This window comes from Mobula birostris, chromosome 25 (genome assembly GCF_030028105.1).
Source record: "Mobula birostris isolate sMobBir1 chromosome 25, sMobBir1.hap1, whole genome shotgun sequence".
NCBI lineage: Eukaryota > Metazoa > Chordata > Chondrichthyes > Myliobatiformes > Myliobatidae > Mobula > Mobula birostris.
Window position 1 is genome coordinate 2,856,551 of NC_092394.1, and position 24,217 is coordinate 2,880,767.

Consider the following 24,217-nt stretch of genomic DNA (forward strand, 5'->3'; position numbering starts at 1 on the left):
TACCTTCAGACCTGTCAGTTTCCCAGGAACCTTCTCTCTAGTAATGGTAACTTCACACACCTCATGACCCCTGACACCTGGAACTTACACCAAACTGCCAGTGTCTTCCACAGTGAAGATTGATGCAATCAGTTCATCCATCGTTTCCTACCCGCCCCCCCCCCCCGCCACACACACACCATTACTACCTCTCCAGCATAGTTTTCCAGCGGTCCGATATCCACTGTCACCTCTCTTTTACACTTTATGTATCTGAAAAAACTTCTGGTATCCTCATTAATATTATTGGCAAGCTTACTTTTGTATTCCATCTTTACCTTCTTAATGACTTTTTAGTTGGCTGCTGTTGTTTTTTAAAAGCTCACCAATCCCCTAACTTCTCACTAAGTTTTGCTCTATTATATGCCCCCTCGTTGGCTTTTATGTTGGCTTTGACTTCTCTTGTTAGCCATGGTTGTGTCATCTTGCCTTTAGACTACCTCTTCCTCTTTGGGATGTATATATCCTGTGCTGTCCAAATTGTTTCCAGAAACTCCAGCCATTTCTGCTCTGCCATCATCCCTGCCAGTGTTCTTTTCCAATCAATTCTGGCCAACTTCTCTCTCATGCCTCTGTAATTTCCCTTACTGCACTGTAATACTGATACATCTGACTTTAGTTTCTCCTTCCTAAATCCAACACATACAGTGACAAAATAATATTAACAGAAGTTCTTGAGTGGCATGGCCTGAATTATTAACTGGTTGACATAAAGTGCAATGTGCACGTTTATACAAGATATAGGAGAAAATTAGGCCACTTGTCCCGTTGAGTCTGCTCTGCCATTCTATCATGGCTGATTTATTATCCTTCTCTACCCCATTCTCCTGCCTCTCTCTCTCTGTTACATCTGAGAGGACCTATCAACCTCTGCTTTAAATACACCCAGTGACTTGGTCTCCACAGCTGTCTGTGGTGATGAATTTCACAGATTCACCACCTCTGGCTAAGGAAATTCCTCCTCATCTCTGTTCTAAATGGACATCTCTCTATTCCGAGGCTGTGCCCTCTTGTCCTAGACTCTCCAACTATAGGAAACATTCTCTTCACATCCACCCTATTTCGGCCTCTCAACATTTGATAGGTTTGAATGAGATAACCCCACCCCACCCCGTTCTTCTAAACTCCAGCCAGTACAGGCTCAGAGCCATCATGTATTCCTCATACATTAACCCTTTCATTCTCAAACCTCCTCTGGACCCCCTCCAATGTCAGCACGTCTTTTCTGAGATAAGGGGCCCAATACTCTGTGTGGTCTGACCAATGCCTCAGCATTACACTCTGGCTTTTACATTCTAGATCTCTCAAAATTAATACCAACATTGCATTTGCCTTCCTTGCTATTAACTCAACCTGCAATTTTACCCTTAGGGAATCCTGCACAAACTCTCCCAATTCCCTTTGTAACTCTGATTTTTAAAGTTTCTCCCCAGTTAGTACATAGCCCACACCTTTATTCCTCCTGTCAAAGTGCATGACCATACACTTCCCTACAGTATATTCCATCTGCCACTTTACCAATTCTCCCAATCTGTCCAAGTTCTTCTGCAGCCTCTTTGCTTCCTCAACACAACCTATCGCTCCACACATCTTCGTATCATCTGCAAACCTGGCCACAAATCCATCCAAATCATTGACATATAACATAAAAAGAACTGATCCCAACACCAACCACTGTGGAACACCATTAATTACCAGCAGCCAATCAGAAAAAGCTCTTTTTATTCCCACTCTGCCTCCTGCCAATCAGCAATTCTGGTATATTTCCTGTAATACCATGGACTCTATTGTTAAGCGGTCTCATTTGTAGCATCTTGTCAAAGGCCTTCTGAAAATACAAGTAAATGACATCCACTGACTCCTTTGTCCATCCCGCCTTTTATTTCCTGAAAGAATTCCCACTGGTTTCTCAGCCAAGATTTCCCCTTAAGGACTTTGGCCTACTTTATCAAGTGCCTCTAAATACCCTGAAACCTGATCCTTAGTAATGGACTCCAACATCTTCCCAGCCACTGAAGTCAGGCTAACTGGCCTATAGTTTTCTTTCTCCTGCCTCCCTCTCTTCTTAAAGTGGAGTGACATTTGCAATTTTCTAGTCCCCCGGAGCCATTCCAGAATCTAGTGATTCTTGAAAGATCATTACTAATGCTTGCACAATCTTTCCAGCCACCTCTTTCAGAGCCCTGGGGTGTTCTGATCCAGGTGACTGACTTACCTTTAGACCTTTCATCCTTCCAAGCACCTTCTCCTTAGTAATAACAACTACACTCTCTTCCACCCCCCGACACTCTTGAATTTCTGGCACACTGTGAGTGTCTTCCATGGTGAAGACTGACTGAAATCATCCACCATTTCCTGTCCTTCATTACTACCTCTCCAGGGTGATTTTCCAGCAACCTGATATCCGCTTTTGTCTCTCTTTCATTCTTCAGATATCTGAAAAAAACATTTGGTTTTCTCTTTTACATTATTGGTTAGCATACCTTCATAATTCCTCTATCTCTCCTTATGGATTTTTAGTTGGTTTTTAAAAGCTTCACAATCCTCTAACTTTCCACTATTTGTTGTTATATTCCCTCTCTTTTCCTTTTATAGTGTCTGACTTCCCTTGTTAATGTCATCGTCTCATTAGAATACATCTTCATCTTTGGAATCCTGCACCTTCCGAATTGCTCCCAGAAACTCCAGCCGCTTCTTTTCTGCCATCATCCCCATTAGTATTCCCCTTCCAGTGAACCTTGGCCATCTCCTCTCTCAAGCCTCTGTAATTCCTTTAACTCCACTGTAATACTGATACATCTGACTTTATCTCCTCTCTCTCTCTCAAACTGCAGGGTGAAGTCTGTCATATTATGATCACTACCTTCCAAGAGTTCCTTTACCTTAAGATCCATAATCAAATCTGGTTCATTACCCAACCCCAAATCCAGAAATGCCTTTCCCCTCGTGGGTTCAACCACAAGCCGCTCTGCAAAGATATCTCACAGACATTCTACAAATTCCCTCACTCAGTATCCAGCACCAAGCTGATTTTCCCAATCTACCTGCATATTGAAAACAACTATGAGGATCGTAACATTGCTCTTTTGACATGCATTTTCTATCTCCTGTTGTACCTTGTAGTGCACATCCTGGCCACTGTTTGGAGGCCTGAACGTAACTCCCATCAGGGTCTTTTTACCCTTGCAGTTTCTTAACTCTACCCACAAGGATTCTACATCTTCCATTCCTATGTCACCTCTTTCTAAAGATTTGATTTCTTTTTTGTACCAGTAGAACCATACCACCCCCTCTGCCTACCTATCTGCCCCTTTGATACAATGTATATCCTTGGATTTTAAGCTGCCAACTATAATCTTCTTTCAGTCACAGCTCAGTGATACCCAGAACATCATAGCTGCCAACCTCTAACTGCGCTACAAGATTATCTGCCTTACTCCGTATACTGTGTGCTTTCCAATATTACACCTTCAGTCCTGCATCCGTCACCCTTTTTCATTTTCCCCTTGTTACACTTTAACATCCCACACACTGACATCTTGCTTTATCTGCCTGTCCTTCCTGACAGTCTCACTACACACTGCCCCCTGTCCCGTCCTCAGGCCTATCACTCTGGTTCCCATCCCCCTGCCTATTTAGTTTAAACCCTCCTGAACAGCTCTAGCAAACTTGCCCATAAGGATATCGGACCCCTAGGGTTTAGGCATAATCTGCACCTTTTGTACAGGTCACACCTTCCCCAGAAGCCATCCTGATGATTCAGAAATCTGAAACCTGCCCCTGTACCAGTTCCTCATTCGCACATTCATCTACTCCTCTAACTATAGAATCCACTATCACTACTACAGTTCTCTTCTCCCCGCTTCATTTCTGAGCCACAGCACCAGTCTTGGTACCAGAGACCCAGTGACACAACTGCCCCCATCAACAGTCTCCAAAGTGGTATAATTATTATTGAGGGGAATGGCCATGGGGTACTTTGCTCTGGGGGCATATTCCCTTCCCACTACTGACAGTCACCCAGCTACCTGCCTCCTGCAACTTAGGTCCTATCTCTCCTCAGTTAAGTCTTTCAGACACAGAGTGAATCTCCCCCCACACCGTCCCATCACACACTCCCGGGGTCAGACACGGAGTGAAACTCCCTCCTCACCGTCCCATCACACACTCCCGGAGTCAGACAGAGCGAAACTCCCTCTGCACCGTCCCATCACACACTCCTGGGGTCAGACACACAGTGACACTCCCTCCACACCGTCCCATCACACACTCCCGGGGTCAGACACAGAGTGAATCTCCCTCCACACCGTCCCTTCACACACTCCCGGGGTCAGACACAGAGTGAAACTCCCTCCACACCGTCCCATCACACACTCCCGGGGTCAGACACGGAGTGAAACTCCCTCTGCACCGTCCCATCACACACTCCTGGGGTCAGACACGGAGTGAAACTCCCTCTGCACCGTCCCATCACACACTCCCGGGGTCAGACACGGAGTGAAACTCCCTCTGCACCGTCCCATCACACACTCCTGGGGTCAGACACACAGTGACACTCCCTCCACACCGTCCCATCACACACTCCCGGGGTCAGACACAGAGTGAATCTCCCTCCACACCGTCCCTTCACACACTCCTGGGGTCAGACACACAGTGACACTCCCTCCACACCGTCCCATCACACACTCCCGGGGTCTGACACAGAGTGAATCTCCCTCCACACCGTCCCTTCACACACTCCCGGGGTCAGACACAGAGAGGAGCTGTGCTGACTGAGCTGGGAGAAATCGAGGCAAAACTACTGGATAAAGTTCGTGGAATACTTTGGAGGTGGCTCTAAAAGTCTCTTGAACAATCGAGTGAGTGACGGCGCTGGTGAAGAAACTCGGTGTGCAGTTTTACTGCCGGTTTGGGCTGGGTTTGTTGGCGGCTGCTAACTGCATAGCTCCCAGCTGCGGCCGCTGGCAACTCGCCAGGAAGCCGGTTCGCTCCAAAACCGGAGGCAAACGCCGTCGTTCCCCCCATTGACAGCGGGGTAACGTTCCTCCTCCATTGTTTTTCCTGATTTTCGTCCGGTGTTGGTGCCGAAGCATCTGGAAGGACGTTTCGGCCTCTCCCGGCCTGGGTCTCTGCAAGTCCGACGGAGCCTTTCCTGGCGTCGAGCCAGCGAGGAACTGTCGACTGCAAACTTTCCCGGCCAGTTATTCGACTCGTTCCAGGACTTCTAACCGGCACCGCTGTAGGATTCTCGGACTGGAAAGAGCGCCAGCATGCCGGACCGGTCTCCAGGGAGTCGCGGGCCTTCGGGGAGTTACGCAAGGGCGGCTGCCTCCCCGGCCTCGGACAACGCCCTTTTTCGGTCGGTGAAGGTGGAACGTGGGGTGCAATGTATTTTGCGCCCTGGAATGACACTAGAAAAGTGTACGGAGGCAATGGAGGACCTTGTTGGGAAAGGTGGTATTCTGGCCACCGAGAAGGAGTTTGGAAAGGCGGTGTTTTATCTGGTGAATGAAGAGCTAGTGCACCGGGCCCTAAGCAGGGGAGTCACGGTAGACAACATCTTTTTACCTATGGAGCTGGTGACGGCCCCCACGCAACGTATCGTGCTTGGGCATGTTAAGCCTTTCATTCCAAATGAGGACTTGCTACCCCCACTGGCCCGTTTAGGGCAAGTAAGGTCGGAGATCACTGCCATCCGACACAAATTTAAGAGACGCACCCTCCGCACCGTAATCTCTTTCCGGCGTCAGGTATTCATGCAGCTGGAAAGGGAGGACGATGTTGAGGGCCGGTTTACTGTCCGGCATGAGGGAGTGGATTATCAGGTGTACTGGAGCTCCGAGCGCCCGCGGTGCCATGCGTGCAGGGGGGTGGGGCACTTTCGGAGGGACTGTCCTGCCGGCCGGAACCCGAGGGAGCCCATTTCGGGCACCAGTGCCCCAGCTACCTCTGCCCCTGATCCTACTCCTGCACGTGCATCTGCGCCTGCATCTGACCCTGCCCCCGCCCGTAATCCTGCCCCAGCCCCTCACCCTGCCCCTGCCCCTACCCCTACCTCTACTCCTACGGTTGGGTCGGTCCCTGCTCCTCTCCCTGTGGTTCGGGTGGGGGACGGGGTGGAGTCTGTGCGGAGTAAGAAGGCAAAGGGGAAATCCAAACACAGTAAGAAGCGGGCCTTTGAGGCTGCAGAGCTCACGCCCATTTCGCCTGAAGTGGAGCGTGGGGCTCGGGGAGGTGCGCTAGCAGACGGGGCGATGGAAACAGAGAGCGCCGCCCCATCGGTGAAGCCTGCACCTGTGTGCTCCTCCGGTGTGAAGAGGAGAAGGGAACGTTCCCGCAAGAGGGCAGGGGATGTAGATGCGGAGGAGTCCCAGGAAGGGGTGGGAATCCGGGTAGGGGTTGGTTCTAAACCTGAGTCCCCAGATGTAGCCACCAGTCCTGGGGAAGATGGTGTGGTTGTGCAAATAGCTTGTGATAGCCCTGTTTGCACCAATGAGGCAGCCCTGGAGGCCTCCACCCAGGACCTACAAGTCAGCGCCTCTCTGGAGGCCAGTGTACCGAATAATGTAAGAGGAGACGAGACAAAGCGCTCTCATTCTCAGCACCAGGCTGCTTGTGAATCCCTTGGACCAAAGGTGCCGGGTTCCCCTCTATGCCTGCCCCCTGGGGAGGGCGTTTTTCTGTGCACGTCGACCCCAGCAATTAATGACTTGCAGGGAGTCCCTGGGGATTGTCCCTCCACTGTCGCAAATGTGGATGAGGCTGATGCGACGGTGGAGCGGGCAGGTAAGAGCGAGGTGCCCGCTGCGCGGTATGGGTCACAAGCGCAGCCATCTTTTGGAACATGCGGGGAGGCCGATGGGGATTCTGTCTGCAGTGACGGGTTGGAGGGGGACTCTTTCGATAGTGAAATAATGGACATCCTCACCCCTCCTGAGAAGTCCCCATTGATACCTGTAGAGGAAATTAAGCATTTTATTCTTACCTCTGAGGGTGCCAAGCACCGGCCTCAACTAGCCTCGCTACGCTGGCCCAGCATGCCGAGGCTGGTGAGGTCCCTGCGAGTCATCCTCGGACGAAAGGGAAAGGGAAAGAGGAATGCGGTGGCGGGGAACGACAGACGGCAACTAAAATCCTTCCTAGATGACCTAGTAAGGGACATTAGAGGGAGAAGCAGCCTCGCTCCTACGGGGGATGGTGGGTCACAGGGTGTCGCTGGTACCGCTCGAGCCCGGAAGGCAAAAAGTATCCTTGCTTTCTTTCGGGACAGTGTGGTGGAGGGCGCCTCCGCTCTCACCGAAATGGGCACAGCTGCTGAGCCCTAGTGTGCTCCCGCCATGAAGCTTACCATAGCTAGTCTCAACGTAAACGGCAGCAGGGGTCCTCTTCGCAGGCATAACAATCTCTCAGCCCTCAGGGATGGGCGGTATACGGTGAGTTTCCTGCAGGAAACCCATACCATCCCTGGGGACGAGTCTGCTTGGCTCCTGGAGTGGCGGGGCGGGGTCTACATGAGTCACCTCAGCTCCATTTCTAGCGGGGTGGCGATCCTGTTGGCCCCGACCTTCCAGCCAGTAATTGAAAGAGTCCAGGACGTTGTGCCCGGCCGTCTGCTCCACCTGGCTGTGCGCCTGGATGGCGTACCATTGCATTTTATCAATGTGTATGCTCCCAGGCGCGGTGTGATGCAGACGCGCCTATTCTGCCAGCTGTCCACCCTGCTGAGCTCCATCGATCCTGGGGATTGCGTCATCCTTGGAGGAGATTTCAATTGTACCCTCGAGGCGGAGGACCGTTCGGGCCTCCAACGCGACCCAGCATCGGCAAAAAAGTTAAAGGAGCTAGTCGGCTCCTTTGACTTGGTGGACAGCTGGCGGAATCTTCACCCCAACTCTAGCGCCTTCTCGAGAAGGTCTAGAGAAGGAGGTTCCAGGATAGACCGCATTTACATCTCTCGGGCCTACGTCTCCCGCGTGTCGGCGTCCTCCATGCAGCCGGTGTCGTGCTCGGATCATCACCTTGTGTGGATGGAATTTATTCCACTACACCCTCGGGTGGGATCCGGGTACTGGCATTTTAACAACCGGCTGCTGGAGGACAGCCGATTCCGGGATTCGTTCCGAGCTTTCTGGGTCTCCTGGAAGGAGAGGCGAAGAGATTTCTGCTCCCTACGGCTATGGTGGGATGTGGGCAAAGCCCACATCCGGTTTTTATGTCGGGAGTACACTAGGGGGTCGACAAAGAGGCGGAGCTCTGAGGTTGAGCGGCTTGAGAGAGCGTTGCTTGACCTGGAGTCCCGCCTCGGTCCAACCGCTGGAGACCAACAGCTGTGGCAGGAATACCAGGAGAAGAAGGACGCACTAAGGAACCTGCAGCTTCAGCAGTCCCGAGGTGCATACGTGAGGTCACGGATCCAAATGCTGCAGGATTTGGACCGTGGCTCACCCTTCTTCTACTCGTTGGAAAGGTGGCGGGGAGTTCAAAAGCAGCTAGTGGAGCTGCTGGCTGCCGATGGCTCCTCCATCACGGACCCTGATGGAATTAACAACGAGGTCCGTTCTTTCTATCGGTCCTTATTCTCGCCTGATCCGTCAAATGCGGAGGCGTGTAATGAGGTCTGGGAGGATTTGCCGAAGGTCAGCCCAGAGGACGCAGTGCGTCTGGATGCCCCCCTGACTCGGGAGGAGCTGTCCACTGCCCTTCGGCAACTCCGGAGGGGCAAGTCCCCTGGTTTGGATGGACTGAGTGTTGAGTTTTATCAGGCTTTTTGGGATGTCCTGGGGGATGATTACAGCCTTGTCCTAGGGGAGAGCCTAGCCACTGGAGAAATGCCCCTCTCATGGCGGAGAGCTGTTGTGGTCCTACTGCCCAAGAAGGGAGACCTCCGCCTGCTAAAGAACTGGCGGCCGGTCTCCCTCTTGTGCGTGGACTACAAGATCTTCGCCCGGGCAATGGCTAACCGTCTGGGTTCGGTAATTGGACAGGTGGTCCATCCTGACCAATCTTATACAGTCCCGGGCCGCTCCATCCAGGACAATGTCCACCTAGTACGGGACCTGATCCACCTACTCCAGGAGACTGGGACCCCGGCAGCGTTTCTTTCTCTTGACCAGGAGAAGGCTTTTGACCGGGTGGACCACAGTTTCCTGGTGGGCACCCTGCAGGCTTTTGGGCTCGGACCACACTTTGTGGCCCGAGTTCGGCTCCTGTACTCTGCCGCAGAGTGCCTAGTTAAAATTAATGGATCATTGACAGGACCTATCCACTTCCGAAGAGGAGTGCGTCAAGGGTGCCCCATGTCCGGTCAACTGTATGCGATCTGTGTCGAGCCATTCCTCGGCCTTCTTCGGCGAAGGCTGACAGGTCTGGTTCTGCGCGAACCGGACATGGGGGTCGTCCTCTCGGCCTACGCCGATGACGTACTCCTCATGATGACAGACCCCTTTTTTCTGCGGAGGATGCGCGAGTGCCAAGATGTTTTCTCGGCGGCATCCTCCGCCAGGATCAACTGGGCGAAATGTTCCGGACTCTTAGTAGGCCAGTGGCAGGTGGACTCCCTGCCGGAGGAGATGAGAGCTTTTGAGTGGAGCACCAGACGTCTTCTCTATCTGGGAGTCTACCTGAGTCCTTCTGGGGAGACCTGGCTGGCGAACTGGCAGGACCTGGAGACAAAGGTCATGGCCCGGCTAGGGCGCTGGTCAGGCCTTCTCAGGGTGCTTTCCTATCGAGGCAGGGTGGTGGTCATAAACCAGCTGGTGGCCTCCATGTTGTGGTACCGGATGGTCACCTTGGCCCCCCCTGCCCCTTTTGTCGCAAGAATGCAGAGGAAGCTAGTGGACTTCTTCTGGGGAAACAGGAAGCACTGGGTCTCTGCAGCGGTTCTGAGTCTCCCAGAAGGAGAGGGCGGACAGTCGCTGGTGTGTGTACGCACACGACTGGCGGCTCTCCGCCTCAGGACGCTGCAGAGATTCCTGTACGCCGAGCACCCTCCCAGGTGGCACGTGTTGGCGACTTTCTTCCTCCGGAGGGGCTGCTGTCTTGCCGAAGATATGCAGCTACCACCGGCGGGCGTCAGCCGTGCTGCTTTGCAGAGGCTGCCCGGCTTCTATCAGGACCTACTGAGAGTCTGGAACATGGTTGCCTCAGGCCGGGAATCCCCTCCTCTGGCAGAGGGCGGGGTCCTGGCCGACCCTTGCCCTGTCTCAACGGATGTCAGTGCGGCTCAGGTGTGTGGAACGACTCGGGCTGAGCTGCTCGTCGGGCCCAGGCCCCGCAGCCTTACCCGAGAGACGAATCCACACAACTTGAGCCGTCTTTCATCAACACCCACAATCCCATTTAGGGATGCAGGCAGGAGGTACCTTTATGGGCTGCTGCTCCACACCCTCCACTTCCTAGCATTTGTCCACCGTCCCGACACGCCATGGCGGTCGGTCTTTCCACCTGGAGGTGAGGGGGGTCCCCAGTGGAAGTCCCTCTACAAGGGAGTCCTTCCCATGCACCTTGGGGATCTCGGCTGGAGGGTGCTGCATAAAGCGGTGCCCTGCAATAAGTTCTTTAGTTTGTACACGGATCTCCCAGCCGCGTGTCACTTCTGCGGGCTGGAGGAGACCGTGTACCATATGTACGTGGAGTGTGTGAGGCTGCAGCCCCTTTTCGCGTATTTGCGTGGGCTGCTTCTCGCCTTCTGGTTGCATTTCAGTCCCACCCTATTCATATATGGTCATCCAGTAAGGAGGGGGGCACAGAGGGATGAGGATGTCCTTGTCAACTTGCTCCTGGGGCTGGCGAAAATTGCCATCCGTGGCTCCTGGAAAAGGGTGGCAGGAGGTTCTCCCCGGGCGGACTGCCTGGCTATGTTTAGGGGGTATGTTCGAGCCCGGGTGAACATTGAAAAGGAATACGCACAGTCCACGGCGACCGTCGAGATGTTCCGGGACCGTTGGGCTCCGCGGGGTGTAAATGCCATCATTGACGAGGATGGCAATATATTGGTTTAACATGTATTGTCTGTTTGTAGTGTAGTAAATGTGTTATTCACTGGGTTTGTAAATATTGTATGGCACCGACATTTGTAATAAAGAATTTTGTTTAAAAAAAAATCTTTAAATAAAAAAAAAAAAAAAAAAAAAGGGGTCAGACACAGAGTGAATCTCCCTCTGCACCGTCCCATCACACACTCCCGGGGTCAGACACAGAGTGAATCTCCCCCCACACCGTCCCATCACACACTCCCGGGGTCAGACACAGAGTGAGACTCCCTCCACACCGTCCCATCACACACTCCCGGGGTCAGACACAGAGTGAAACTCCCTCCACACCATCTCATCACACACTCCCGGGGTCAGACACAGAGTGAATCTCCCTCTGCACCGTCCCATCACACACTCCCGGGGTCAGACACAGAGTGAAATTCCCTCTGCACCGTCCCATCACACACTCCCAGGGTCAGACACAGAGTGAATCTCCCTCCACACCGTCCCATCACACACTCCCGGGGTCAGACACAGAGTGAAACTCCCTCTGCACCGTCCCATCACACACTCCCAGGGTCAGACATAGAGTGAATCTCCCTCCACACTGTCCCATCACACACTCCCGGGGTCAGACAGAGTGAAACTCCCTCCTCACTGTCCCATCACACACTCCCGGGGTCAGACACAGAGTGAAACTCCCTCCCTACCGTCCCATCACACACTCCCAGGGTCAGACACAGAGTGAATCTCCCTCTGCACCGTCCCATCACACACTCCCAGGGTCAGACACAGAGTGAATCTCCCTCCACACCGTCCCATCACACACTCCCGGGGTCAGACACAGAGTGAAACTCCCTCTGCACCGTCCCATCACACACTCCCAGGGTCAGACATAGAGTGAATCTCCCTCCACACTGTCCCATCACACACTCCCGGGGTCAGACAGAGTGAAACTCCCTCTGCACCGTCCCATCACACACTCCCAGGGTCAGACATAGAGTGAATCTCCCTCCACACTGTCCCATCACACACTCCCGGGGTCAGACAGAGTGAAACTCCCTCCTCACTGTCCCATCACACACTCCCGGGGTCAGACACAGAGTGAAACTCCCTCCCTACCGTCCCATCACACACTCCCAGGGTCAGACACAGAGTGAATCTCCCTCTGCACCGTCCCATCACACACTCCCGGGGTCAGACACAGAGTGAAATTCCCTCTGCACCGTCCCATCACACACTCCCAGGGTCAGACACAGAGTGAATCTCCCTCCACACCGTCCCATCACACACTCCCGGGGTCAGACACAGAGTGAAACTCCCTCTGCACCGTCCCATCACACACTCCCAGGGTCAGACATAGAGTGAATCTCCCTCCACACTGTCCCATCACACACTCCCGGGGTCAGACAGAGTGAAACTCCCTCCTCACTGTCCCATCACACACTCCCGGGGTCAGACACAGAGTGAAACTCCCTCCCTACCGTCCCATCACACACTTCCAGGGTCAGACACAGAGTGAGACTCCCTCCACACCATCCCATCACACACTCCCGGGGTCAGACACAGAGTGAATCTCCCTCCACACCGTCCCATCACACACTCCCGGGGTCAGACACAGAGTGAAACTCCCTCCACACCATCCCATCACACAATCCCGGGGTCAGACACAGAGTGAAGCTCCCTCCACACTGTCCTATCACACACTCCCGGGGTCAGACACGGAGTGAAACTCCCTCCACACCGTCCCATCACACACTCCCGGGGTCAGACACAGAGTGAAACTCCCTCCACACCGTCCCATCACACACTCCCGGGGTCAGACACAGAGTGAAACTCCCTCCACACCGTCCCATCACACACTCCCAAGGTCAGACAGAGTGAAGCTCCCTCCACACCGTCCCATCACACACTCCCGGGGTCAGACACAGAGTGAAGCTCCCTCCACACTGTCCCATTACACACTCCCGGGGTCAGACACAGAGTGAAACTCTCTCCACACCGTCCCATCACACACTCCCTGGGCTGAGGAGTGCTTGTCTGATTCGGATACAGGAAACACTTGGCTGCTGCAGTCGATGTGTGGAGCTGGAACTGAGAGCAAATGCAGAGAGTTTTTTGTTCTCTTTGCTGGTGGAGAGGAGAGGAGAGGAAGGGGTTTATTATTGGGAAGAATCGGGGTTGGTGGAAGAGCAATTTACAGCAGCCGGGCAGGCTGGAAAGGTGCAGGGTAGGGTTGTTGATTTGGTTGGAAGCTCTTACTGTTAACCCTGTAGTGCCCAAACCTAGCACAAGTTAACCCTCTCAGAACCACACTGACCTGGCCGTGGCCCTTCATTCAAGACCAGAGGGGATAAGTTGGTTTACTACAGGCCAGTGAGTCAAATGTCCGCTTGAAGGGAAATTGTCAGGAAAATGTTCTGAGCCACAGGGTTCAGAGACAGAGCCCATCAAAGGAATTCAGCGTAGTTTTGTTCGGGTGGATTCTGTCTCACCAGTTTGATTGAACTTTGTCAGAAGGTTCAAAATGTATTAGTGAGGGCAGGGCAGTGGGTTTCAGAAGGCCTTTGACAAAGAACCGTACACACGTTGCTGAACAAGTAGGGGCCCATGGCAAAGTGCTAGCGTGGACAGAGGTTTGGCTGACTGGCAGAAGGCAGAGAGAGGGAACTCCTTTTCAGGATGGGTGCAGGGGTTAGTGTTGGACCACAATTTTTCACTTTACGTATTGATGATCCAGATGAAAGAACTGATGGCTTTGTGGCCAGGTTTGCAGACGATAATACAAGGTTGAGCCAGGGAATGGTAACAGGCCCTTTGGCCCATCTAGTCCATGCCAAGCCATTTAAACTGCCCAGTCCCATCAACCTGCACCGATAGAGTCATAGAAAAGTACAGTACAGAAACAGGTATGGGAGGAAAAGGAATTGTTAAAGCTCAGATGGTCAGAAAATCACAGGCCCTCTGGCCCAACTCATCCATACTGACTGCCCAGCAAGTGCGTCCCATCTGCCTGCATTGGGCTTTACAGCCCTCATGCCTTCCCCACCCCCCATGTCCTTACCTGGAGGCTTTGAAATGTTGCTGACGTGCCAACCACCACTCTGTCACGGATGGTCCCTCGCCCTCCTGTGAAAGGAGGAGAGTTGGCCATGGGGCCAGCAATCCAATCCCATCCCATAAAATCCCAGTGCTACAGAAATTAGATTAGATTCAATTTTATTGTCATTGTGCAGAGTACAGATACAATGCCAATGAAATGCAGTTAGCATCTGACCAGAAATGCAAAGAATAGTGTTATTTACAAAATAACTGTGAATAAAAAGTAAGTGCTACAGCACACAAATATAAAAGTACTGAGACAGTACAATATGGGTGCAATACTGCTTAGCGCTGTGATGTAAGGTTCAGCAGGGTCACAGCCTCAGAGAAGAAGCTCTTCCTGTGCCTGCTGGTGCGGGAGCGGAGGCTCCTGTAGCGCCTACCGGATGGGAGGAGAGTAAAAAGTCCATGGTTAGGGTGAGATGCGACCTTGATAATGCTTTTCGCCCTGCCCAGTCAGCGTTTATGGTAGATATTCTCAACGGTGGGCAATTGGGTGCCGATAATCCGCTGGGCAGTTCTCGCCACCCGCTGGAGTGCTTTGCGGTCCGATACGGGACAATTGCCATACCACACTGAGATGCAGTTGGTGAGTATGCTCTCAATGGTACAGCGGTAAAAGTTCGTCAGTATCCTGGGACAGAGGTGAGCTTTCTTGATGTTCCGCAGGAAATAAAGGCGCTAGTGCGCCTTTTTGATCAGGATGGAGGAGTTCAGGGAGCAGGTGAGATCCTCGGAAATGTGGACACCAAGGAATTTGAAGCTTGATACACGCTCCACTACAGCTCCGTTGATGTAGATGGGGGCGTGAGTGTAGCTCCTAGCATGCCTGAAGCCCACAATGATCTCCTTGGAGATACCAGCAGAAGCTCCTGGGAGAGGAAGGATTAAACGAGATGGACTACATCTGGGGACAAGTTGAAAACTGGCTCAGGCCAGAGAATCTGGTGAGCTGCTGTCAGTGGCCTGTGCTCCGATTTCAAAGCTCAAAGTAATTTAATTATTAAAGTACATATATGTCACCACATACAACCTTGAGATTAATTTTCTTGTGGGTATACTCAGTAAATCTATAAAATAATAACCATAATGGAACTAATGAAAGACCACCCAGCCAGAGTGTGCAGCAGACAACAAACTAGGCAAATACCAAATAATAAACTAACAATAAATATCGAGAACATGAGATGAAGAGTTCTTGAAAGTGAGTCCATAGCCTGGGAACATTTCAAGGAGTGAAGTTATCCCGTCTGATTCAAGAGCCTATGTTTGACGGGTAATAACAGTTGCTAAACCTGGTGGTGTGAGCCCTGAGGCTCCTGTACCTTCTTCCTGATGGCAGCAGCGAGAAGAGAGCATGGTCTGGGTGGTGGGTGTCTGATGATGCTGCTTTCCTACGACAGTCTTTCCTGTCCATGTGCTCAGTAGTGGGGAGGGGAGAGTTTTACCTCTGATGGACCTGGGCTGTATCCACTACTTTTTGTAGGATTTTCTGGTCATAGGCATTGGTGTTTCCGTACCAGGCTGTGATGCAGCCAGTCAATATACTCTCCACCACACATCTTTAAAAGTGTGTCGAAGTTTTAGATGTCATGCTGAATCTCTGCAGGTTCCTCAGGAAGTAAAGGCGCTGCCGTGCTTTTTTTGTAATTGCACTTGTGTGCTGGCCCCAGGACCGATCCTCTGAAATGATAACCGCTAGGAAGTTAAAGTTGCTGACCCTCTCCACCTCTGCTCCCCCGATGAGGATCTCATGGACCTCTGGTTTCCTTCTCCTGAAGTCTATTATTAGCTCCTTGGTTTTGCTGGTATCGAGTAAGAAATTATTGTTATGGCACCACTCGACCAGATTTTCAGTCTCCCTCCTATGTGCTGATTCATCACCACCTTGATACAGGCCACAACAGTGGTGTCGTCAGCAAACTTAAATATGGTGTTTCAGCTGTACTTAACCACGCAGTCAGAGGTGTAAAATGAGCAGAGCCGGGGCTGAGACACAGCCTTGTTGTTACCAATCCAAACTGAGTGGGTCTGCAAATGAGGAAATTGAGGAATACAAGGAAGTATTGAGGCCAAGGCCTTTGAGCTTATTGGTTAGTTTTGAGGGCACAATTGTATTGAATGCTGAGCTGTAATTGGTGAAGGTCATCCTGATGCATCTTTGCTGTCCAGATGTTCCAGGGTTGAGTGAAGTGCCAGTGAGATGGCACCTGCTGTGGACCTGTTGATCCAGCAGGCAAACTGGAGCAGATCCAAGTTGCTTCTCAGGCAGATGTTGATGGTTCAGCACCAGCCTCTCTAAACCCTTCTCACCTGTGGATGGAAGTGTGATAGTCTTTGAGGCAGGTCACCCTACTCTTCTTGGGCACCGGTATAATTGAACCCTGCAGGTGGATAGCACACACACTGCTGAAGCGAGAGGTTAAAGATCTCAGTGAACACTGCAGCCAGTTGCACAGCTCAGTCTTTTACACTGGGCCAGCTGCTTTTCATGGGTTTACCCTCCCGAAGGCTGCTCACACATTACTTTCAGAGACTGAAATTATAGGAACTTGAGGGCATGTGGGAGCTGGTGTGGCTTTCTCCCTGTTTTGATGGTCAAAGCGAGCATAGAAGGCATTGAGCTCATCTGGAAACGATGTCCCGCTGTCACCTCTGTCGTTTGATTTAATTTTATAAGAGGTGATAGTAATCAGGATCTGCTACAACTGTCGACCGTTCTTCCTTGATTACGTTTGGTCTGGAATTTCCACGTTGCCCGTGACGTGGCTTTCTGGAGATCATATCTGGACTTCTTGTAACTTTCTTGGTCACCAAACTTGAATGCCTCTGATCTGGCCCTCAGCAGATCGCAAGTCCAATGGTTCATCCAGGGTTCTGACTGGGGAAGACTCTGCATGTTGTCCCAATCCCCGGAGCTGCTCTCTTTCACCTCTGCCTGTTTGCTGGTAGGACAGGCAAGAGTTCCGATTTACCAAAATGCAGTCTGGGCATGGAACTCTAGGCATTCTTTATAGCAGTGGTCTAGTGTGTTGGACCTCTGGTGCTACAGGTTATATACTGAGGGTAATCGGGCAGGGTTTTCTTCAAACAAGCCTATGATTTGAAATGTGTCAGCGGACTGTTTCTTGTTTGGAGAAGGCATCATGCAGTATTGGGAGCGCTTGATTAAAGTCAGCCAGTGTTGGTACGTAAACTGCAGACAGGATTATGGAGAGGTGCAGGGAACACGAGTTCAACAAAATCGCCACATTGGCAACCAACCGGAGTTTATCATGAAACAGCCCCACCTTTTGCCTTTTCTGAATCAGGAGTTCAGTCCATTCGATCACCAAGACGCCTTCCTGTTTGCCTGCTCTATCTGGCGTGCTGGGAGAAAACCACGTTTCAGTCATACCGAATACAACAGCCTCTCATTTCCCTCTGACAACGCAATCTTGCCCTCAGATCCTCAGGTCCAGTAGGTTTGGTGGCCTTAGGAAGAAGAAGGTGCCCACCACAATTACCAAAAGAGTACAGGCCCTTAAACCCAGGATGTTGTGCTGACCTTTAACCTAGTCTAAGATCAATCTAACCCTTTCCTCTCCTATACCTCTCCATTTTTCTTTCATCCATGTGCTTATCTATAAGTCTTTTAAATATCTCCTGGCAGTGTGTTGCATGCACCCACCACTGTACAAAGAACTATCTCTGGTAGCTCCCCACAAACTTTCCTCCAATTACTCGAGACCACTTCTGGCAGTTCAATCCAAATCACAAAACCTTTTGCATGAAGGAGCTGCCCTGATGTCCCTTTGACATCTCCCACCTCAGGTCTTAGAGGGACAGGTAGTGAGCGCCACTGAGGCAGAGAGTCTGCAGAGGCTTTTGACTGGTTGGGAGAGTGGGCAAAGAGGTAGATAGAATAGAGCAGAGGGAAGTGTGGGATTATGCACTTTGATAGAAAGAATAAAGGTGTAGGCTATTTTCTAAACGGGGAATGGATACAGAAACCATAGGTACAAAAGGACTTGGGAGCCCTTGCGTGAGATTCAATACTGTCGTGAAGAAGGCAAATGCAACGTTCACATTCATTTCGAGATGAGCAAGGATCTAATGCTGAGGCTTTATAAGCTATTGGTCAGACTGCATTTGGAATTTTGGAAGCAATTTTGGGTTCCTTGTCTAAGAACGGATGTGCTGGTATTGGAGAGAGTCCAGAGGAGGTTCATGAGAATGATTAGACCATAAGACTTGGGAGCAGAAATAGGCCATTCAGCCCATCGAGTCTGCTCCGCCATTCTATAATGGCTGATCTCAGATCCCACTCAACTCCATCCACCTGCCTTCTCACCATATCCTTCGATGCCTTGACTGATCAGGAAACTATCAACTTCCACCTTGAATATACACACAGACTTGGCCTCCACTGCAGTCTGTGGAAGAGCATTCCACAGATTCACCGCTCCCTGACTAAAAAAAACATTCCTCCTTGCCTCTGTTCTAAAAGGTCGCCCCCTCAATTTGGAGGCTGTTCTGGATACCCCCACCATAGGAAACATCCTCTCCACATCCGCCCTGCCTAGTCCTTTCAACATCCAACACACATCAAAGGTGCTGGTGAACGCAGCAGGCCAGGCAGCATCTCTAGGAAGAGGTACAGTCGACGTTTCGGGCCGGGACCCTTCGTCAGGACTAACTGAAGGAAGAGATTTCAACATTGGGTAGTTTTCAATTAAATCCTCACACATTCTTCTAAATTCCAGTGAGTACAGGCCCAAAGCTGCCAAATGCTCCTCACATTTTAACCCCTTCATTCCCAGAATAATCCTCGTGAACCTTATCTGGACTCTCTCCAATGACAACGCATCCTTTCTGAGATATGGTGTCCAAGTGCAGCCTGACCAGTGTCTTATAAAGCTTCAGCGTTATCTCCTTGCTTCTGTACTCTATTAGGTTGAAAATGGGAGGAGGTCCTGAAAAAAGAAAACAGGGAGTTAGGAAGGAAGCTGAGAAGCAGGACCTAAAGGATGCCATGTGACAGTGAGGATAGGAATAGAATGAGGTGGCAGATAAATGCGTATGAAGAATTGGAGCAGGGGCAGGGAATCAGATTTCTGGATAATTGGGACCTCTTCTGGGGCAGGTGGGACCCGTACAAAAGGGATGGGTTGCACTTGAATCTGAGAGGGACCATTATTCATGCAGGCAGGTTTACTAGAGTCGTTAGGAGTGGATATGGAAAGGGATGGAATGGGAACTAGTATGATGGAGCTGAGGATGACCCAGCAGGTTTACAAGTAGATGATGGATGGAACATGAATGTAAGGAAGGACAAGCCAATGACTGGGTATAAATGCAAACAGAGCAAAGAGTTAAATTGTACCATACAGGCAAAATTGAAAAGGATTAAGAAGACAAGACCGAAGATGCTGTATTTAAATGCGTGTAGCATTCAGAATAAGGTGGACGAACTCATGGCGCTATTAGAGATTGGTCGGTATGATGTTGTGGGCATCACTGAGTCGTGGCTGAAAGACGGCCATAGTTGGGAGCTTAACATCAAAGGAAATACTTTGTATTGAAAGGACAGACAGTAAAGCATAGGCGGTGGTGTGGCTCTGTTGGTAAGGGATGGAATTATATCTTTAGAAAGAGGTGACATGGTATCAGAGAAAATTGAATCTTTGTGGGTGGAGTTAAGAAATTGCAAGGGTAAAAAAACCATTATGGGGATCATATATTGACCTCCAAATAGTAGCCAAGATGTGGGGCTGAGATTGCAAAGGAAGCTGGAAAAGGCATGTAATAAGGGTAATGACACAATTGTAATGGGGAACTTCAATATTCAAGGGGATTGAGAAAATCAAGTTGGTGTCAGATCACAAGAGAGGGAATTTGTTGAATGCCTATGAGATGGCTTTTTAGAGCAGTTTGTGCACGAATCTATTCGGGGAAGGCTATCTTAGAATGGGTGTTGTGTAAAAACCCAGATCTTATGTGGGAGCTTAATGTAAAGGAACACTTAGGAGGCAGTAATTTCATAATATGATTGAATTCATACTGCAATTTGAAAGGGAGAAGTATAAGTCACATGTATCAGTATCCAATGGAATAAAGGGGATTACAGTACAGAGGCATGAGAGAGGAGCTTGCCCAGGTGGATTGGAGGAGGATACTGGTGGGGATGACGGCAGAGTAGAGATGGCTGAAGTTTCTGGGAATAGTTCACAAGGTACAGGATAGATATGCCCCACAGAAGAAGATGTTTTCAAATGGCGGGGTAGGCAACCGTGGCTGACAAGGGAAGTTAAGGACTGCATAATAGCCAAGGAAAGGGCATATAAGGTATCAAAGGTGAGTGGGAAATTGGATGATTGGGAAGCTTTTAAAATCCAACAAAAGGCAACTAAAAAACCTATAAGGGAAAAGATGAAATATGAAGGCAAACTAGTCAATAATATAAAGCAGGATACCAGAGATTTTTTCAGTTCTATAAAGAGTAAAAGGGAGGAGAGAGTTGATATCGGACCACTGGAAAATGATGCTGGTGAGGTAATAATGGGGGACAAAGAAATGGCAGAGGAACTTGAAGTGCACTTCGCATCTGCCGTCACACCAGCTGTATACCAGAGGTCCATGAGTGCCATTGCTATTACAAAGGAAAAAGTGCTAGGCAAACTCAAAGGTCTTAAGGTGGATAAGTCCCCTGGGCCAGATGGACTACATCCCAGAGCCTGGAGAGAGGTTGCTGAAGGGATAACAGATTCATTGGTCATGATCTTTCAAGAATCACTTGATTCTGGCATGGTCCTGGAGGACTGGAAGATTGCAAATGTCACTCCACTTTTTAAGAAGGGAGGAAGGCAAAAGAAAGGAACTTATAGGCCAGTTAGCCTAACCTCAGTGATTGGGAAAGTGTCGGAGTCAGTAAGGGTTAGGGAGAGAAGGTGAGAGAATAAGGTTTGAAAAAAAATTCAGCCGTACCTGTCCAACAATCAGCTGAGATGCCTGTCTAAGCTCATCCCGTTTGCCCAGATTCCTCAAAACCTTTTTTATCCACATGCCTGTCCAAGTCTGTCAAACACTGTCATTCGTATCTATGGCTTCCTCTAGCACCAACCTAAATCTAGTTTTAGACTTCCGTCCTAGGGAAAAGACTGCGACCATCTACCTTATCTATGCCCCTCATGAGCTTATAAACCTCTACAAAATCAGTCTCCATTCAGAGGAACCACACTACACTCCCACCCTCTCACCCCTTCCACCAAGTCAGTTGCTGGCTCGCTCTCCCTGGATTCCACATGCACGAATCTTCTGAGCCAGACTACCATGCAGGACCTTGTTAAAGTCCATGTAGACAAGGTTTACCAACCTGCTCTCATCTGTCTTCCTATTTTCCTCTTCAAACTCAGTCCAGCTCTTTATTGTCAGGGGACTGAGTTGAAGAGCTGTCAGGTAATGTTGCAGCTCTATAAAAGTCTGCTTTGACCGCACTCGGAGTATCATGTTCATTTCTCGTTGTCTCATTATAGGAGGGATGTGGAAGCTTTAGAGTAGTGGTCACCAACCTTTTTAAGCCCAAGATCCCCTACCTCGACCTCAGTGAAAGGCAAGATCTATCTATTAAATCATTTAGAGAAAAAACAGCTCAGATTGTACTTCCAATTTGAGGCCTTTTATTTGGGCGAATTGTATTTGAATTACACAAAACACTTTTGTCAAACTTTCAAATTAATTCAAACAAGAAAACACTATAACTAGCATATCAAACAGGCCACAGCTGTCTTTCTTTAAGAATATTACAATAATTCACACCTTTAATTCTAAGTTTCATTATTTAATTTTATTTCAACACGAAAAATAAATGAATAAAAATTGACTGTTGCACTCAGTGTGATGACTGGGGCTGAATACTTTCTGCTAGTTCCCTGAAATTTGGCTCATAACTACAGACAGCCAGTCTGAGACGGTCTGTGAGGTGTAGGGTTGCCAACTGTCCCGTATTCCACCCCCCCGCTAAGGTAGAGCATTCCTATGAAACCTTTTGTGCTGAAATGCTTTACGCTGAAGAAGCAATTACCATTAATTTATATGGAAAAAATCTTGAGCATTCCCAGACCCCCAAAAAAATTACCTACCAAATCATACCAAATAACACATAAAACCTAAAATAACACTAACATATAGTAAAAGCAGGAATGATATGATAACTACACAGCCTATATAAAGTAGAAATAATGAAAATTAAGCCAAAACCGATTCGTGGGGTAAAAAAGTCGGCACGTACGCGCATGCGCACACAGGTGCCGGCGCAAGGCTTCATGGTCATGGTAGTCTTTTTTGGGGTAAACACAAATGTCCCGGGATTTAACTGCTACTCTTGTCTGTTATTTGGGAGTGAGAAAGTTGGCAACCCTAGTGAGGTGTCTGTCAGTAAGTCAGCTCCTGTACTTCGATTTAATAATTTTCATCTGTGAAAATGCAATTTCACATAGATAAGTTGACCCGATGTAGGCACTGATTTTTAGTGGTATAAAACTAACGTGTACACCGCGCTTTGCTCGGCCCCATCAGTAGTAATTGCCACCAGTTTATGAATGGGGATGTTATTCACGGACATATTTTTTAAACTTATTGTAAATATCCTCACCTCTCGTTCTTTCCTTTAATTGCAAAAGAGTGAGGAAGTCCTCCTTTGTTGTAAAATCCTGGAAAGCCATTCTGACAAATGCAACAAGCTGAGCTGTTTGCATTACATCCAGGGATTCATCGAATTGTAGTGAAAAATATTCACAGAGTGACAAGTCGATCCACGTCCTCTGACGGTGACTCTACCCTCCTTGTCACTGTTGCAGGGCCAAGCAGTATATTACGTATTGCGGTTGTGATGCTGTTTTTGTTTTTAAAGTCATTAAAAACAGTCTCTGCGGTAATGGTCATTGCTTCCTTGAATAAATCGCCATCTGTAAAAGGCTTCTTGTGTTTAGCCAAAAGGTGACTTACACGAAATGATGCTTCAATCGCAGCCTTATTTTGAGCAGCATGTTTTGTGGAAAACGATTGCTGGGCCTTCAACCCTGATTTCAGCTCAACTTTCCAGGCACGAATTGCGCTCTTTGGGGGGTAGGTGCCTTTAAATTCCTGGTGTTTGGTGTTGCGGTGCTGCTCCAGATTCCCTCTTTTAGTCAGTGCTTATGTTCGGTGGCACAACATACATACACACTTGTCTTTCACCAAGGTAAACAGAAATTCCTCTTCCTATTCTGGATGGAATTTGTACGTTTTTGCCTTCTTTCATGGAGCCTCCGCCACACTATCAGGATATCACAAGCGATTGCCAATTGCGTCGCCTCTGATCTGAGCTGACATTTACGTGCCAGGCAGCACCTAATTAATTAGCTTGTTTATTTCAGCTTTATATCTTAAAGATGTGCTGTGTGCCTCCCGACTACCGCTGCACCCCTGCATGCTTCGCGGCCCTGAGGTTGGGGACACTGCCGAATATTGATGTTTGCGACAGTCTGTACTCTCATCTAATCTGATTGGTCACTTTGATGGAGCACAGGCTACGCTGAAAACGCGGTGCATGGCGGGGGAACTACACACATGTGCACTCGGCAGAAAGAACTGAACTAAAACCCCGCAACCCGGAAACAATCTCTCTTTACAAACAGCTTTTTAGTGAAAATATTGCTATATTACCATTATCTTAATTAGTATTACTTACTTTTATAACGATCACATTACAACAGTATTTGTGTATTTATTTTTGATTTTTCTTCGGGATCTACTGGGAAAGTCTCAAAGATCGACCGGTCGATCGCAATCGACGGGTTGGCGACCCCTACTTTAGAGGGTGCAGAGAAGATTTACCAGGATGCTGCCTGGATTGGAGAGCATGTCTTACGAGGAGACGGTTCAGCAACCTAGATCTTTTCTCAGTGGAGCAAAGGAGGATGAGAGGTGACTTGATAGAGATGTACAAGGTGATAAGAGACCCAGAGACACCCCACCCTGACCCCAACAGAGATGCTCCCAACCCTGACCCAGAGACGCTCTCAATTCTGACCCCGATAGGATGCCCCACCCTGACCCCGACAGGGGCAGCCATGGAACTTTTC